Genomic DNA, 17561 nt, shown 5'->3' on the forward strand with positions numbered 1-17561 from the left:
TATATCATTGACAATACTCCATGAGCTACTCTTGCAACCCGTCTGCACTGTTCAGAGAACTTCATATCTGCCTGCACAACCACCCCCAAGTCCCTTTCATTCTCTACCACTGTCAGTGTAGTACCACAGAGTTGACACGTTGCTCTGGGGTTGCTGTTTCCCATATGTAGTACTTTACATTTGTCAATGTTAAACTTCATTTGCCACCTCTCAGCCCATCTGCTCAACCTTTCCAGATCCTGTTGCAGCAGCATAGTGTCAGTAGTGTCCTTGACAACCCTGCCAACCTTTGTATCATCTGCAAACTTGGACATTAAGCTTGATATACCATCATCAATATCATTTATAAATACAGAAAACAATAATGGACCCAACACTGAGCCCTGAGGGACTCCACTAATAACATTAGTCCACGATGAGCAGTGTCCATTGATTACCACTCTCTGTCTTCACCCCCTCAACCACCCCTTTATCCATAGCAGCAATTTGCCTCCAATGTCACACTGCCCCAATTTGTGTAGCAGTCTTCCATGTGCAACAGTATCAAAAGCCTTTCTAAGATCCAAGTATATAATATCTAAGTTATTCCCTGCATCCAGTTCTTTTGTGACTGCATCATAGTATCCAATCAAGTTGGTCAGGCAAGACTTCCCCTTAACAAAACCATGCTGTGTCTGAGCTATAACTGAAGTCTTGTCTAAATGATCCTGCAGTGCTTCTTTAACCAGTGCCTCCATTAATTTTCCTGGAACAGAAGTTAAGCTCACAGGTCTATAATTTCTTGTGTCAGCCTTTGATCCTCCTTTATGAATTGGGGTCACATTTGCACATTTCCAGTCTATGGGTACCTCCCCTGAGTCCAAGGAAGCTCTCATAATTATGGCTAAGGGTTTGCTTACTTCCTTTGCTGCCTCCTTTAATATAACTGGATAGATCCCATCCACCCCGGGTGCCTTTCTTGTGTTTATCTTCAACAGTTTCTCCTCCACTTTACTCCCAGTTATTTCAAGATTCTATAGCTTACTGTTAGAGTTGAATACACCTCTGGCATTCCCCTTGCTGAATAACTCCTCATGTGTGAATGTCGATGCAAAATATTCATTTAGTTTGTTAGCTACCTGAGCAGGATCATCAACAGTTGACCCATCAATATCAAGTGGACCAATCTGATTCATCCCCTTCCTTCTAGAGTTTACATAAATAAAGAACTCTTTGCTGTTTTTCTTTGCCTCCCTTGCCAAGGATTTCTCGTAATCTGCTTTCGCCTGCCTAACCTCCTTTGTAACTTGGTTGCATATCAACTTGTATCTATCATAGGCTTCTGTGTCATGTGTTAATTTGTAAGTATCCCATGCATTTTTCTTCTCTGCCATATGCCTCATTAGTTCATCTGACATCCATTTTGGCCTAAACCTTGAACAATATTTCTCAGTTGGTATGTAAAGCCTAGTAGCTTCCAAGATAAGTTCTTTGAATGCTTCCCATTTTGAATTTTCTGTTGGTAACATCATCAGTTGGTCCCACTGTATAGAATTTAAATACTGTCTCAGTCCATCGTAGTCGCCTTTACGGAAACAATAACCCTTCCCTTTACCCCTAATGGTGGTTACCTCTTTGAGTAAATCCCACTTCAGCACACTGTGATCACTGCCGCCTAGTGGTTCATTTATCTGCAGATTCTTAATGCATGAAGAATCACTGCTGATAATCAAATCAAGAGTATTACTCCCTCTAGTTGCCTCCCGAACATGCTGATGTAGAAAACAATCATCCAATAAATCCACGAAAGCCCTGATAGTGCGTGAGTAACCAGCCCCCAAATTCCAGTCAATATCTGGGAAATTAAAATCTCTCATTATAAGACTCTCTGATTTACTGGCCCACTCTATTTCCCTGTACAGTTCCTTATTATACTCATCAGAGTCATTAGACCTATAGCACACTCCTACTCTCAATTTTGATCTCCCAATGCTTATGTCACACCAAACTGACTCAACACTGCACTGTCCAGCAATGTCAACTGGCTTCACTTCCTTGGTTTTTATGTGTTTCTTAACTAATAGCATAACCCCTCTCCCCTTTCCTATCCTGTCTATCCTTTCTGTAGACGTTGTACTCCCCAAATTGCAGTTCTGCATCCCTTATATCTGTGTGACACCACGTCTCTGATATCCCAACAATATCTGCCTTTGATGTTTTGAGCAATACCTCAAATTCATCAAATTTATTTACTAAACTCCTAGCATTGGTGTACACACAAGTATACCTGCACCTGTTTCTATTCTTAGCTACCCTAACACAACCCATGTGTTTACTTGTACCGCAATGGCTCCCAGCAGTCTCTGAAATACCATGCATCTTGTTTTTCAGGCTTCTGCTCATTCTAATAGAAGCAGTGCAAGAATCTCTTTCACCTCTGCCGGTGGCTACTGTCAATCTATTGGTCTTTGTCTCCCCCCAAGCTAGCAGTTTTCCGACCCACCTAACACTGCCTCGATAGCATCAGCAAATATTCTTGCACCCTTTCTATTTAAGTGTATCCCATCCCTGTAGAAGCAATCTCTCCTGTTAACAAGTACAGTCCAGGATGAAAAAAATTCTACCCCTTGAGCCTTGCACAATCTTTCCAGGGCCGAATTGATCGACAAGGTTCTCATCATATACTCCCTCCTATCGTGTCTGGGCAGAATTGCAGACACTTTCAAATTCAACCCTAATTCTCGGCTTTTGTTCAGCAGTGACCTGTACTTGTTAAGTAATTCTGCCGGTCTCCTGCTCTTAATATTATTAGTGCCAACGTGTACAACTATATCACCTTTTGTGCCCTTAAAAGATGATATTCGCTCTACAACGTCATCAACCTTTGCCCCTGGCAGACATACCCTGGTCCTGTTCCACCTATCTTTTTTACAAAGCATGTTCCCCGTTTCCCTGACAATAGAGTCACCAACAACTACTAGTTCCTTCGGGACCAGCGCATTCTGCCTTGGGGGGCTGCCTCTGTGTCACGCGATGCCCAAGTGCAAGCTCTGGCGTTGATGTGGGCAGCTGAGAGCTTGATGGGCCCCTCAATTTAGTTTCTTCGAGGGCATCCACCCTGTCCTTCAAGCTCTCATATAAGCCCAAAAGAACGCCGAGTTGTTGCCTGATATCGATACACTCCTTGCATCGCGCACACACAAAGACATCCCCCATGGCAGTATCATGTCCCGTTCCCGATTGCTCTGCAAACATCAAGCAAACAGTGCATTTTATAAGGCTGTGAGTCAGAGGACAACTGCCCCCCTCAGTTCTGCTCTGAGCCACAGCACTTCCATTAGCTTGAGCCTTTTGCTTTGCTGCTCTGGTCTGAGTCATGATTCTATTAATTTATTAATTAATTATAATTAATTATGTTATGTTATTAATTATGTTAAATATAATTAATTATATTACGTTTGTAATCTAAGTCGTTATATGTATTTATTTAAACGTACAATTTAACTGCTAACGAAGTTTAACTAACGCTATCGTATCACAATGGCGGGAAATTTACGAACGGTAGCGGAGTTGAAACACGTGGAAACCCTTATTGATACTTTTATGCAATTACAAGGCCGAGTAAAGAATAAATACACCAAATTAATCAGAAAATCACAAAATAATGTTATACTACTAAATTTAAATCGAAAGTTTTAGAAAAACAATAATTTCAAATCAATAAATAAGAAAAATCCACTTAGCGGCTTTGAACACGACCGTCTCTAGTAGCCTCGTCAGCAGACTCTTTGGTTTACTAATAGATGTGCTAAAAGGCATTAGCAGAGGCATATGATGCAAAAAAGCAAGCTTATGCAGCATCAGCCAAAAAACAAAGAAAAAAAAAAACCACTTCCACTTCACCCCTCTGTTCATTCGAAATACCTGTCCAGCTGAGCTATAAATTTATTTAGGCTATCAACTTCCACAACAAGGGATGGAAGTCTGTTCCACCAACCAACTACCCGCTGGCTAAAGCCAAAATTCCGCACATATATCCTACATTTGTCTTTCCTCAATCAGAATTTTTGCCCTCTCAGGTGATTATTCTGAGCAAGAGGAGGAATCCCATCGGCATTGAGCATGCTCAAACCATTCAAGGCTTTATACAACTCTATCAGATCACCTCGCCGGTGCCTAGTCTCCAGACACTGTAATATACAAAACTTAAGCCTTTCTTCATAAGAGCAACCCTTTGTTCCTTCTTGAAATGAGGCCTCCAGACCTGAATACAGTACTCAAGGTGTGGCCTGACCATTGCCTTATACAAGTGAATAATCACCTCCTTACCCCTGCTGGAGAAATTCCTGTATATCATTGACAAAACACCATAAGCTACTCTTGCAGACCATCTGCACTGCTCACAGAACTTCATATCTGCCTGCACAATTACCCCGGGGTCGTTTTCATTCTCTCCACTGTCAGTGAAGTACCACAGAGTTGATACGTTGCCCTGGGGTTGCCGATTCCCATATGTAGTACTTTACATCTGTCAATGTTAAACTTCATTTGCCACCTCTCAGCCCATCTGCTCAACCTTTCAAGATCCTGTTGCAGCAGCATAGCGTCAGTAGTGTCCTTAACAACCCTGCCAACCTTTGTATCATCTACACACTTGGACATTAAGCTTGATATACCATCATCAATATTATTTCTAAATACAGAAAACAATAATGGACCCAACACTAAACCCTGAGGGACTCCTCTAATAACAGTAGTCCACGATGAGCAGTGTCCATTGATTACCACTCTGTCTTCTCTCACTCAACCACCCCTTTATCCATAGTAGCAATTTGCCTCCAATGCCACACTGCTCCAATTTATGCAGCAGTCTTCCATGTGCAACAGTATCAAAAGCCTTTCTAAGATCCAAATATATAATATCGAAGTTATTCCCCGCATCCAATTCTTTTGTGACTGCATCATAGTATCAAATTGGTCAGGCAAGACTTTCCTTTAACAAAACCATGCTGTGTCCAAGCTATAACTGAAGTCTTGTCTAGATGATCCTGCAGTGCTTCTTTAACCAGTGCCTCCATTAATTTTCCCGGAACAGAAGTTAAACTCACAGGTCTATAATTACTTGTCAGCCTTTGTTCTCCTTTGTGAATTGGGGTCACATTTTCACATCTCCATTCCATGGGTACCTCCCCTGAGTCCAAGGAAGCTCTCATAATTATGGCTAAGGGTTTGCTTACTTCCTTTGATGCCTCCTTTAATATAACTGGATAGATCCCATCCACCCCAAATGCCTTTCTTGTGTTTATCTTCAACAATTTCTCCTCCACTTTACTCTAAGTTATTACAAGATTATCTATCTTACTGCCAGAGTTGAATACACCTCTGGCATTCCCCTCGCTGAATAACTCATGTGTGAATGTAGATGCAAAATATTCATTTAGTTTGTTCGCTACCAGCTAACGAACTAAAATGAATCATCAACAGTTGGACCATCGATATCAAATGGACCAATCTGATTCATCCCCTTCCTTCTAGAGTTTACATAAGTAAAGAACTCTTTGCATCCTTTGCCAAAGATTTCTCGTAATCTGCCTTCGCCTGCCCAACCTCCTTTGTAACTTGGTTACAGATCTGGTGACAACCAGAGAAAGTAATACCCTTGATCTGGTTATCAGCAGTGATCATTCGTGTATTAAGAATTGGCAGATAAAGGAACCACTAGGTGGCAGTGTTCACAGTGTACTGATGTGGGATTTACTTAAAGATTTAATTACCATCAGGGGTAAAGGAAAGGGTTTTTGCTTCCGTAAAGGTGAGTACAGTGGTCTCCGACAGTTTTTAAATTCTGTACAGTGGGATAAACTGACGATGTTACCAACAGTAAATTCTAAGTGGGAAGCATTCAAGGAGTTAATCTTGGAAGTTACTAAACGTTTCATACATATTAAGAAATATTGTTCAAGGTTTAGGGCTAAATGGTTATCTAATGAACTAATGAGACTCTTAATAGAGAAGAAAAATGCATGGGATGCATATAAATTATCAAGAAACTCAAAAGCCTATGGCAGATATAAGCTAGTCTCTAATCAGGTGACAAAGGAGGTTAGGCAGCCGAAGGCAGATTACGAGAAATCCTTGGCAAAAGATGCTAAGAAAAACAGCAAGGATTTCTTTACTTATATAAACTCTAAAAGGAAAGGGATGAATCTGATTGGTCCACTTGACATCGATGGTTCGGCTGTTGATAATCCTGCTCAGACAACAAACAAACTGAACAAGTATTTTGCATCTACATTCACACATGAGGAGTTATTAAGGTTTGAAAATGGCAGAAGGTTATCAAAATTGTTGCAGGATACTTAATGCTTTTCTAATAACTGAAAGCAAAGTTGAGGAGAAATTGTTGAAGTTAAACATAAGAAAAGCACCTGGGGTGGATGGGATCTATCCAGTTATATTAAAGGAGGTGGAAAGCAACCAAGCAAACCCTGTGCCATAATTATGAGAGCGTCCTTGGACTCAGGAGTTTCCACGGACTGGAGATGTGCAAATGTATACCCAATTCACCAAGGGGGCTCGAAGGGTGACACGAGTAATTACAGACCAGTTAGTTTAACTTCTGTTTCGGGTAAAATAATGGAGTCACTGGTTAAAGATGCATTGCAGGATCATCTAGACAATGCTGCAGCAATAATTCAGATACAGCATGGGTTTGTTAAGGGAAAGTCTTGTCTGAAAAATTTGATAGGATATTATGTGGTTACAAAGGAACTGGATGCAAAAAATAAATTTTGATATCATATATTTGGATTTCAGGAAAGCTTTTGACACTGTTGGCATGGAAGACTATTGTACAAATTGGAGCAGAATGGTATTAAGGGTAAGTTGCTACAATGGATAAAAGGATGGTTAAGTGGGAGAAGACAGCGGGTGGTAATCAATGGGTGCTGCTCTTCTTGGACTAATGTTATTAGTGTAGTCCCACAGGGTTCGGTGTTAGGTCCACTGTTGTTTTGTATATTTATCAATGATATTGATCAAGGTATATCAGACTTAATGTCGAAGTTTGAAGATGATACAAAGGTTGGCAGGGTTGTTAATGACAATAATGGCAGTGTGCTACTGCAACAGGATCTAGATAATTTGGGCAGATGAGCTAAGAAGTGGCAACTGAAGTTTAACCTTGACAAATGCAAAGCACTGCATATGGGTAGAAGTAACCCCAGAGAAACGTACCAACTGTGTGGTACTACATGTAAGGTGGTAGAAAATGAAAGACCTGGGAGTAATTGTGCAGTCAGATATGAAGTTTTCTGAGCAATGCAGACAAGCTGCCAGGGCAGGTCATGGGGTTTTGTCAATGATATATAGGAATTTTGCTAGCAGGGAGAAGGAGGTGATTGTCCCTCTGTATAAGGCAATGGTCAGGCCACGCCTTGAGTACTGCGTACAGGCCTCATTTTAGGAAGGATGTAGATTTACTTGAGCGTGTATGTACAGAGAAGGGCAACAAGATTGGTGAGGAGAATGAAGGGATCTTCTTACCAAGAGAGGCTTAAGTTCTGCAAATTGCAGTGGCTGGAGACTAGGCACCTGCGCAGTGATCTGATTGAGGTATATAAGGCCTTGAATGGGTTGAGCACGCTGAATTCTGATGGGATCCTTCCACTCGTTCAGATTACGAACCTAAGGGGGCATAAATTCAAATTAAGAAAAGACAGATGTAGAATAGATGTGCGGAAATTTGCCTTTAGCCAGTGGGTGGTTAATTGCTGGAACAAACTTCCATCTGTCGTGGAAGTTGATAGGTTGAATATCATATAAATTTAAGGAGGAACTGGACAGGCATTTGGAGGGAATGGTGTGATTTTTTTTTTTTTTTTTGGCTGATGCTGCATAAGCTCATACACTTGCTTTCTTGCATCAAATGCCACTGCTACTACTACTACAGATAAACTTATATCTGTCAGAGGCTTCTGTGTCACATGTTAATTTATATGTATCCCATGCATTTTTCTTGTCGGCCATATGTCTCATTAGTTCATCTGTCATCCATTTAGGCCTGAACCTTGAACAATATTTTTTAGTTGGTATATAAAGCCTAGTTGCTTCCAAGATAAGTTCTTTGAATGCTTCCCATTTTGAATTTGCTGTTGGTAACACATCATCAGTTGGTCCCACTGTATAGAATTTAAATACTGTCTCAGACCATCGTAGTCACCTTTACGAAAGCAAAAACCCTTCCCTTTACCCCTGATGGTAGTTATCTCTTTGAGTAAATCCCACTTCAGCACACTGATCACTGCCACCTAGTGGTTCCTTTATCTGCAGATTCTTAATGCATGAAGAATCACTACTGATAATCATATCAAGAGTATTACTCCCTCTAGTTGCCTCCCGAACATCCTGATGTAGAAAACAATCATCCAATAAATCCACAAAAGCCTTGCTAGTGTGTGAGTGACCAACCCACAAATTCCAGTCAATATCTGGGAAATTAATTTCCCCATTATAAGACTCTCTGATTTACTGGCCCACTATTTCCCTGTACAGTGTCTTATTATACTCAGAGTCATTAGGCCTATAACACACTCCTACTCTCAATTTTGATCTCCTAATGTTTATGTAACACCAATAGCATATGTCAAACTAATGGCATAACCTTTACTCCCTTCCTATCCTGTGTATCCTTTCTATACACATTGTACTCCCCAAATTCTAGTTCTGTGTTCCTTATATCTGTGTGACACCACATCTTTGATATCCAAACAATATCTGCCTTGGATGTTTTGAGCAATACCTCAAATTCAAATTTATTTACCAAACTCATAGCATTGGTGTACACGCAAGTATACATGGACCTGTTTCTATTCTTAGCTACCCTAACACAACCCATGTGTTTACTTGTACCCCAATGACTCTGAAGCAGTCTCTGAAATATCCCGCATCTTGTTTTCCAGACTTCTGCTCATTCCAATAGAAGCAGTGCAAGAATCACTTTCACCTCTGTCAGTGGCTACTGTTAATCTATTAGTCCTTGTATCTGCCCAAACTAGCAGTTTTCCGACCCACCTAACACTGCTTCGATAGCATCAGCAAATATTCTTGCACCCTTTCTATTTAAGTGTATCCCATCCCTGTAGAAGCAGTCTCTCCTGTTAACAAGTACAGACCAGGCTGAAAAAAAATTCTATCCCTTGAGCCTTGCACAATCTTTCCAGGGCCAAATTGATCGACAAGGTTCTCATCATATACTCCCTCCTATCGTGTCTGGGCAGAATTGCAGACACTTTCAAATTCAATCCTAATTCACGGCTTTTTTTCAACAGTGACCTGTACTTGTTAAGTAATTTTGCCGGTCTCCTACTCTTAACATCATTAGTGCCAACGTGTACAACTATATCACCTTTTGTGCCCTTAAAAGATGATATCCGCTCTACAACTCATCAACCTTTGCCTGTGGCAGACATACCCTGGTCCTGTTCCACCTATCCTTTTTACAAAGCATGTTCCCCGTTTCCCCGACAAGAGTCACGAACAACTACTAGTTCCTGTGGGACCAGCGCATTCTGCCTTGAAGGTTGCGTGATGACCAAGTACAATCTGTGGCGTTGATGTGGGCAGCTGAGAGCTTGATGGGACCCTCAATTTAGATCCTTCTAGGGCATCCACCCTGTCCTTTAAGCTCTCATATAGGCCCATAACAATGCTGAGTTGTCCCCTAATTTCGTTACACTCCTTGCATTGCGCATACACAAAGAAATCCCCCATGGCAATATGATGTTTCGTACACGATTGCTCCACAAACATCATGCAAGCAGTGCATTTTAAAAGGCTGTGATTCAGAGGGCAACTCCCCCCCCCTCAGTTCTCCCCTGAGCCACACCACTCCCATTAGCTTGAGTCTTTTGCTTTGCTGCTCTGGTCTGAGTCATGATTTCGATTTAATTTCAATAAAATTTCAGTTTCAGTACAAAATTTTAACCCTAAGCTTGTATTCCAACACAGTTATAATGCTATATATATTTTTCAATATCAAGTATTATCTACGAGTTCCGTTTATAACTTCGGTATGAAGTTGTGTTAATTAATTATGTTATGTTTGTAATCTAAGTCGTTATATACATTTAGTTAAAATGTGCAATTTAATGTACAACGAAGTTTAAAAAATTAAGATTTTACTGATTAATTGACAATATATTATATACTTACTATACTAAGCTTGCACTATCTACTTCGGGATATAACGTTGTGTCGTATAACAATGGCGGCAAGTTACGAACGGTAAATCTATGGACACTTAAGTATTAATTAACTTCCAAATCTCGCCGTCTCAATTCAAAATAAACTAAGGATCCTGACTAGGTCTATAAGCTACTTATAGGAAATAATTTGATGTAAGAATTGGTCAATAAAGCAGCTAAATATGGCTAAAAAAACTTCTGGTTCAGCGGAGCTGCAACTTGTAACACGTGGATTTGATACCCTTACTGATACTTTTATGCAATTACAAGGCCGAGTAAAGAATAAATACACCAGATTAATCAGAAAATCACAAAATAATGCTATACTACTAAATTTACATCAAAAGTTTTAGAAAAACAATTTCAAATCAATAAATAAGAAAATCCACTTAGCGGCTTTGAACACGTCTGACTCCCTCACAGTCTTCCAGTCTGTAGATTACTACCACTCTCATTATACCTTTGCTTCCAACTAACTCAAACCACACAGATTCTGTGCTGGCAGATGTAACTTCAGACTGGGCTGTACAAGATAAGAATGTTGCAGCAATTGGCTTGCATCCAAATCTCCAGGTTCATTTTCTGCCTACACAAAAGCGCGCAACAATTGTAAAGTAGCTATTAACCAATCCAAGCTAGACTTTGAACAGACTAAGAGTAGAAAACTCGCTTCTTGTCCAAATGGTAGTAAGGCATTATGGTCTCTTGCCAAAACTATTGGCTGCAATTTTTCCCTTCTCTATTCTCACCTCTGTCAAAACCAGATAGTTGTATTGCAACACAAGCTAGAGATAAAGTTGAGCTGCTAGCATAATACTAAAGGTAGGATGCTGGCATCATACCTTTTCTTCTAACTCGTGTATCGATGATATTGACAAACAAGTTCCTACCATTCCCAGTACACTCCATTCAATGCCTCTTTGGTCTCGTGTCAAAAGAATTTTGAACAGTCTTAATAGTTCCTGAATTTACTCTTGTTCTGTGTCACCTTTTTAAACTTTCTTATTCCACTGGTATTTTTCCTTCTGCTTGGAAATTTGCTCATATCTAGCCAGTTCCTAAAAAGGTTGACAAATCCTTCCCATTATTGTCCCATTGCACCTATTTCTATTCTTTAAGGTAGATCTGCTGGAATGGGTACAGAGAAGGCTAACAAGATTGGCAAGGGGAACAAAATCTTCAGTTCTACAAATTGCAGTGTCTGGATATTAGGCACCTGTGTGGTGACCCGAGTGAGATGTATAAGCTCGGTACTGATGGGATTCTTCCTCTCGCTCAGATTACACAACCGAGGAAAGTCAGTTGTAGAATAGATGTGCAAAAGTTTGCCTTTAGCCAGTTGGTGGTTGATTGCTGGAACAAATTTCAATCTGTTGTTGTGGATAGTTCAAATAAATTCAAGGACGAAGTTTTTTTTTTTTTTTTTTTTGTAGTTGTTGGTGCATAGGCTTCTGTGGCCATAATGCACCTCCCAAGGTTTTTGCAGTACATTGATCCAAGCCCAAGGTGGGAATCAAACCCGCAACCTTTGGGTTGCCAGGCAGGAACTTTACCCACCCGGCTAGCCCGGTCAGCCAAGGACGAAGTAGACAAAATATTGGAGGGAATGGATAGTTGAAAATTTTTTTTTTGGCTGATGCTGTATAAGCTTTCTTGCATTGCTTGCCACTGCTAATACTAATATCCCTAAAAGCTTTTTCAGCAGTGAATGCAAATGCAAAAATATTTATTGTTTGTGTCAGAAACCTGGACAGGATTAATTGTTATGTCATTAATATCTATCATAATCAAAGAATTCTTTGCTGGTTTTCTTTGCATTCATCACTAACTTCTTGTAACCAGCCTTAACTTTAACTCACTTACTGACTTCACTGCAGACTACTTTTATAATATTGTTAGGAACAGGTAAAATATACCTGTTCCCTAATAATTCATAATCATTCCATTTATTTTTTTTTATGACAAATTTAGTAGTGAAGTAACAGTTATGGTTTTATGTAAAAAAATACAGAGAAAAACTGTTCGGATATGTTATGTGAGCAGGAGAATTTTTCAAAAAAATTGAGCCTCTTATAAATTGGGAGTTGGCAGCTGTACTATCATGAAGTCCAATTGCATCTTATATCACACTTTTCAACCAGCTGCCATTACTTGTCATGTGAATTGTGGGATCAACTGTTATTTCCCATGGGTAAGGTGTCCAATACATATTCAAGGATGTTTTTGCACATAAACAATTTCAATATTTGTTGGAAGATAATTATCTATGTAAAATTGTGATAGCATATCACAATCAGAAAATCAGGAAGGAATTAAATAGTATTGATAATCTAAAGTGAAAAGCTGAAATGAAATACTTACATGCTTTATGAGAGCTCCTAAATACTAAATTGAAACAGATTGATATAAATGCAATAGTAATGCTATAATTCCAATTACATGCTTTTCACATCAACTGGTATGTTGTCAGGGGCCAGTGCCTATCAATATGTAAATAAAAGCAATTAGCATATTATTCATTTTTGGAAACTCAATACCAGTATAAAGCACACTTAATATATTGAAAGGATATCAATTTTAATTTTCTCTCCCTCTCCCCCCCACATCTTTTGCTTTTATTACGATTATAACAAAATTATTTTATTATAATCATTAAAGCATTATTTTGATTGTTGAGAAGCTGTTTTTTTATCACCGATTTATTTTAAGTTTTGACTTCCTTATATTCTGACAGTTTTAGTTCTATCTGGACATGACACTATTACTATTTCATCTTCACATATTTTAAGATATATTTGGTGGTCATATGACTAATGCTGCTTTTGATTTTTTGCTATTTCAATTTATGTGATATATTTAAACAGCTTGCAATTATATATTATTTGTTTTGTTGTTGCTTGTGTGCAGGGTTTAATGGCTCATGGGAAGCTTGGGACCAAAATATACCTGTCACAGATTTTCATGTCATGGTATATATTATCAGTGTTTAATATCTTGGAAGATAGTAGATTACCAAAACATAATACCCAGGTTCTTAGGTATCAGCTGGAGATAAATCTTTTAAATCACTAGCTTGCCAATTCATTTCTATAGGTTATCAGCTGGATATTCTCTAGACTACCAGATAAGGTCCTTCATTGTATATATCTGGTTATATATTAGCTTGTGCCCACTTTAGTATTTTATTCTAAGTTACTTAGGTTGATATTTAGACTTTTTCCGATGCCATGATCTGCCATTCCAAAGGTGGCTGCAATTTACTCTAGCTCCACTAAGAATAGCATTTCAGTGGGGTTAGTTTTTGTCCTAAGCTTAGTTATTTAAAGTTAGTATTATGATTTACCAAAGCTTTACATGATTTTCCATTCAGAAGTTGATTAATTTATTCAGCTATTGTTTTCACTATGCTCAGGGTTAAAGGTATTATCCAGTTGGCAACGCTTTATACAGCACTTCACGGTTAGGTAGCACATGGATCAATTATCTGTTGACGCATTTTAGCCCTATTTTGGACTATTTTTACAGTTAAGCTATTTCACTTCATAATTGGCTGACTTCCTATTTCATACATTTTATTAACTGCTAATTATGTCAATATTAACTATCTTTATACTACTACAGCACTTGTAATTATTTAGGGGGAAAAAAAAAAATGTGCCATGGAGGTAGCTAAATAATCAAATGAAGAAAATTGTAATGAATGTTTATGGCAAATTAGTAGGACTATCCAAAGAAAGCATCATGAAATTAATGCATTAATGACTAGATTTACTGGCATCTCAAGAACTTCAGTGTAAGGAGTGAGGAAATAACTTGGGAGTGAGGAAAATTGTTAACACCAGAGAGGAAGCTGCCAAAAAAAACTAATATTACTGGTTGGCTAACAAGGTACTATATGATTTCACAAACTTATAACGAATGTCCTACCATAAATTATTTGCTCAAGACAGCTTCCGATACTACTGTGACAATATGAGACATTACACAGTAGATTACTATTCTAAATGACATTGGCAAACATTGAATGAATATTTTATATATTCTAAAATATATTTTGCTGGTCGGTTCCCCTTGAAAGTCCTATGCAGAGGTATCCAATCCTGAAATGTTAAGGCAAAACAGCACACACACCTCATTTGGAAATTTTTTTTAACTTACTTATATGTAATGTTATAACCAAGTTCTATAACTGCACTGTTATGTAACTAATGTTTCAACCCTATTATATCTTCTACTGATGTGATATTTCCTCAATTTTTGCATATCCTTTTAATTATTAGATAATTTTTAGGCACATTTGCATATATGAGTAAAGGTGTCCTATTTTAGGAGTAAAGGTCTTCTACTGCCTTGACAATATCCATGTATTTGCAACTAACAAATCAACTCCCAGTGGATGGATTTTCAGGTTAGTTAGTTAGTTATTTGGTTTTTAGGAGCATTAGCAAAGGCCATATTGTTCCGGGATATGCAGTGGTCATTCCCTGACATTGCAAAGTTCATCAAAATTGGAAAAACAGATATTACGAAAATAAAAATTTATTTTTCCATACATAACATGGACTATCTATATACATAACCAAACCACTAGATATATTTGTTATTGCATATTTACTGATGTGAATAGCTTTTTTTTTTTTAAGAGTTTATTAAGTATATAAATCATAAATTATTACTATTTGCTTAGTTACATGACAGAAATGAAATTTGTTTTAATTGCTATTAAAATACAGGAAAAATGGTATATTATATTATTATTAGAAAACTGTCGACTGCATACTATGATTTGAGTGTGTTTTATTAAATTACAGATTCAGAAATGTGTTACATTTCAATTTTTATTAAAATTACAGGTTTTGAAATAAGCAAAGTATTACAAAAAAGGTGAGTGAATATGTTGTGAAGTTGTTTCTGTTGATAATGATGTTTAATGGCACAAGGGTTGCTAGAACCAGATGTGCCTATCCAGAGCTTAAAAAATTCATAAAAAATTTATACATCACAATTTGATAAATTGGATGTTTTAAATAATTAAAAATGTCGGTTATATTTGCATTGTTTCCTATTAAATGTTTTAACGTTAATAGCTCCTGTAAGTTCATTAGATATTGTAACTGACTCTCTAGGCATTGTGATAATATAACTGCAGTCAATAAGGATGCATTTAACTGTAATCTGTATATTGCAATGCGTGCACTGAGGAGTCTTGCCCATTAGTAGATACAGGTGAGGGAGATATGTTTGCCTGATACATGACCTTGCTAAAACTACTTCTTCCTGCCAACTTGTTCTGCAGTGAGATTGCCATAGTTGTGGTTGCTATTTGATCTGATAATGTTTATTATTTGTTCGGGCCTGCCAGATTTGAAGCTATTTATCTTTAAAAGTTCTCTGTATTATCATTCTATGATCTATGTAAGGGCTGAACACCGCAAAGGGTTGAACTAAGTTTGATGTAGTTGGAACTTTGCCAGCTTTGTCTGATAGTTCATTCCCTTGGGTTACCAAAATGTCTTGGAATGCAGATGAAATTTATTGTCTGGTTTTTTAGCAAAAACATCCATAAATGGGCTCAAATTTGTTGAATTAGTAGTAGTATTAATGGCAAATGATGCAAGAAACCAAGCTCATACAGCATCAGCAAAATTCTTCCTTGAATTTATTCAGGATACACATTTCTACAATGGCAGACGAAAGTTTATTTGAGCAATCAACCACCTGTTGGCTAAAGGCAAACTTCTGCATGCCATTCTGCAACCATTCTTTCTCAATTTGAATTTATGTATTCTTCCTCTTGCTCAGACTAGTCTGAGCAAGAGGAAGAATTCTATCAGCATTGCATTTGCTTAATCCATTCAAAGCCTTAATCCATCCATTCAATCAGATCACCTCACAGGTGCCTAGTCATGTCAGGTGATCTGATTAAAGATAATGCAATTTTCAGAACTGAAGCCTTTCCTGGTAAGAGCATACCTTTGTTCTCTTACCAATCTCGTTGCCCTTCTCCGTACCCACTCCAACAGCTCTACATCCTTCCTAAAATGAAGACTCGAGACCTGCATGCAGTACTCAGATGTGGCCAGACCATTGCCTTATACAATGGATTAATTACCTCCATGGATGTTATTATATTAAATTTTATATTTATATTAACCTGCTAGCAAAATTCCTGTATATCATTGAACCTCATGGGCTGTTCTAACAGCCTGTCTGCACTTATCAGAAAACATCTGTCTACACAATAACCCCCAAATCTTTTTCATTTTACACTACCCTCAGTGTACTACCACATGGTTGGTATGTTAATCTGGGATTACTGCTACCCATATGCAGAACATTGCCTTTGTCAATGTTACACCTCAATTGCCATTTCTCACCCAAACTGGCTAATTTTTCTAAATCTTGATGCAGTAGAATACCATCCTTATTGTCAATAACTACCCTGACAGCATTTGTATCATCTACACACTTAGACATCAAGCCTGATATACCTACATCAATGTTAATAAATATAGAAAAAAAAAAAGTGGGCCATGCACTAAACTCCAGGGGGGACTCCACCTGATAACATCAGTCCACAATGAGCAGTATCCATTAACAACTGTCTTCTCCCACTCAACCATCACTTTATCAAGTAGCACTAACTTGGTCTTAATGATACATTGCTTCAGTTTGTACAGCAGTCTTTCATGTGCAACGGTATCTCCTGAAATCCAAGTATATAATATCAAAAATTATTTTTAGCCTTTTGGGTCATATCTTTCATAGCCTTTTGGGTCATATCTTTCATAGCCTTTTGGGTCATATCTTGTTAAGCGCATGAAATTAAGTTTACTTTATAGATACTTCTAAGGCTAACCTTAGAAGTGTCTATAAATAGTTGCCATTCTTCGGAAACTGGGCTCATGTTCACTGCTGCTATTAGACCATCAACATCCTTACAGTGAGTTCACCTGTTTGATAGAATTTATTATATTCTATTTTGAGTATGAATTGTCACTTTCACAGAATGCTCTAGAAGATTCCATTGTTGTAGTCTCGAGGCCACAAGCTTTGCCTTATTCTTTGGCAGTTCGAGATCCCTGATGAGGTCATTAAGCTCACTTTTTGTGATTTTATGTGGTTCAGAAAGATAAAGGTTTTGACAAAATGGTGGATTCCTTGACGTAGACAGCTGCTGTACTTCTTTGTGTATACCAAGTAGATGTTCATCATAACGTACAGAAAAACGGTCAGATGGTTCAGGACTTTTTTTTTTTTGTAGTTGTTGGCACGTCGGCTTCTGTGGCCATAATGCACCTCCGAAGGTTTTTGCAGTACTTTGATCCAAGCCCGAGG

At 38.2% G+C, this 17561-nt stretch overlaps 1 protein-coding gene across 3 annotated transcripts in view; it reads right to left on the reverse strand.

Moving 5' to 3' along the window:
* SCCRO4 (DCN1-like protein SCCRO4) overlaps positions 1–17561 on the reverse strand; it is a 240956-nt gene that overhangs the window by 182539 nt on the left and 40856 nt on the right. For all 3 annotated transcript variants that reach the window (XM_090379057.1, XM_090379058.1, XM_090379059.1), the window contains exon 2: positions 12585–12703. The gene's annotated coding sequence lies outside the window, so the exon portion shown is untranslated. The remainder of the gene's footprint in view (positions 1–12584; positions 12704–17561) is intronic.

This window comes from Mastigoproctus giganteus, chromosome 8, assembly GCF_048544385.1.
Source record: "Mastigoproctus giganteus isolate SK-2022 chromosome 8, ASM4854438v1, whole genome shotgun sequence".
NCBI lineage: Eukaryota > Metazoa > Arthropoda > Arachnida > Uropygi > Thelyphonidae > Mastigoproctus > Mastigoproctus giganteus.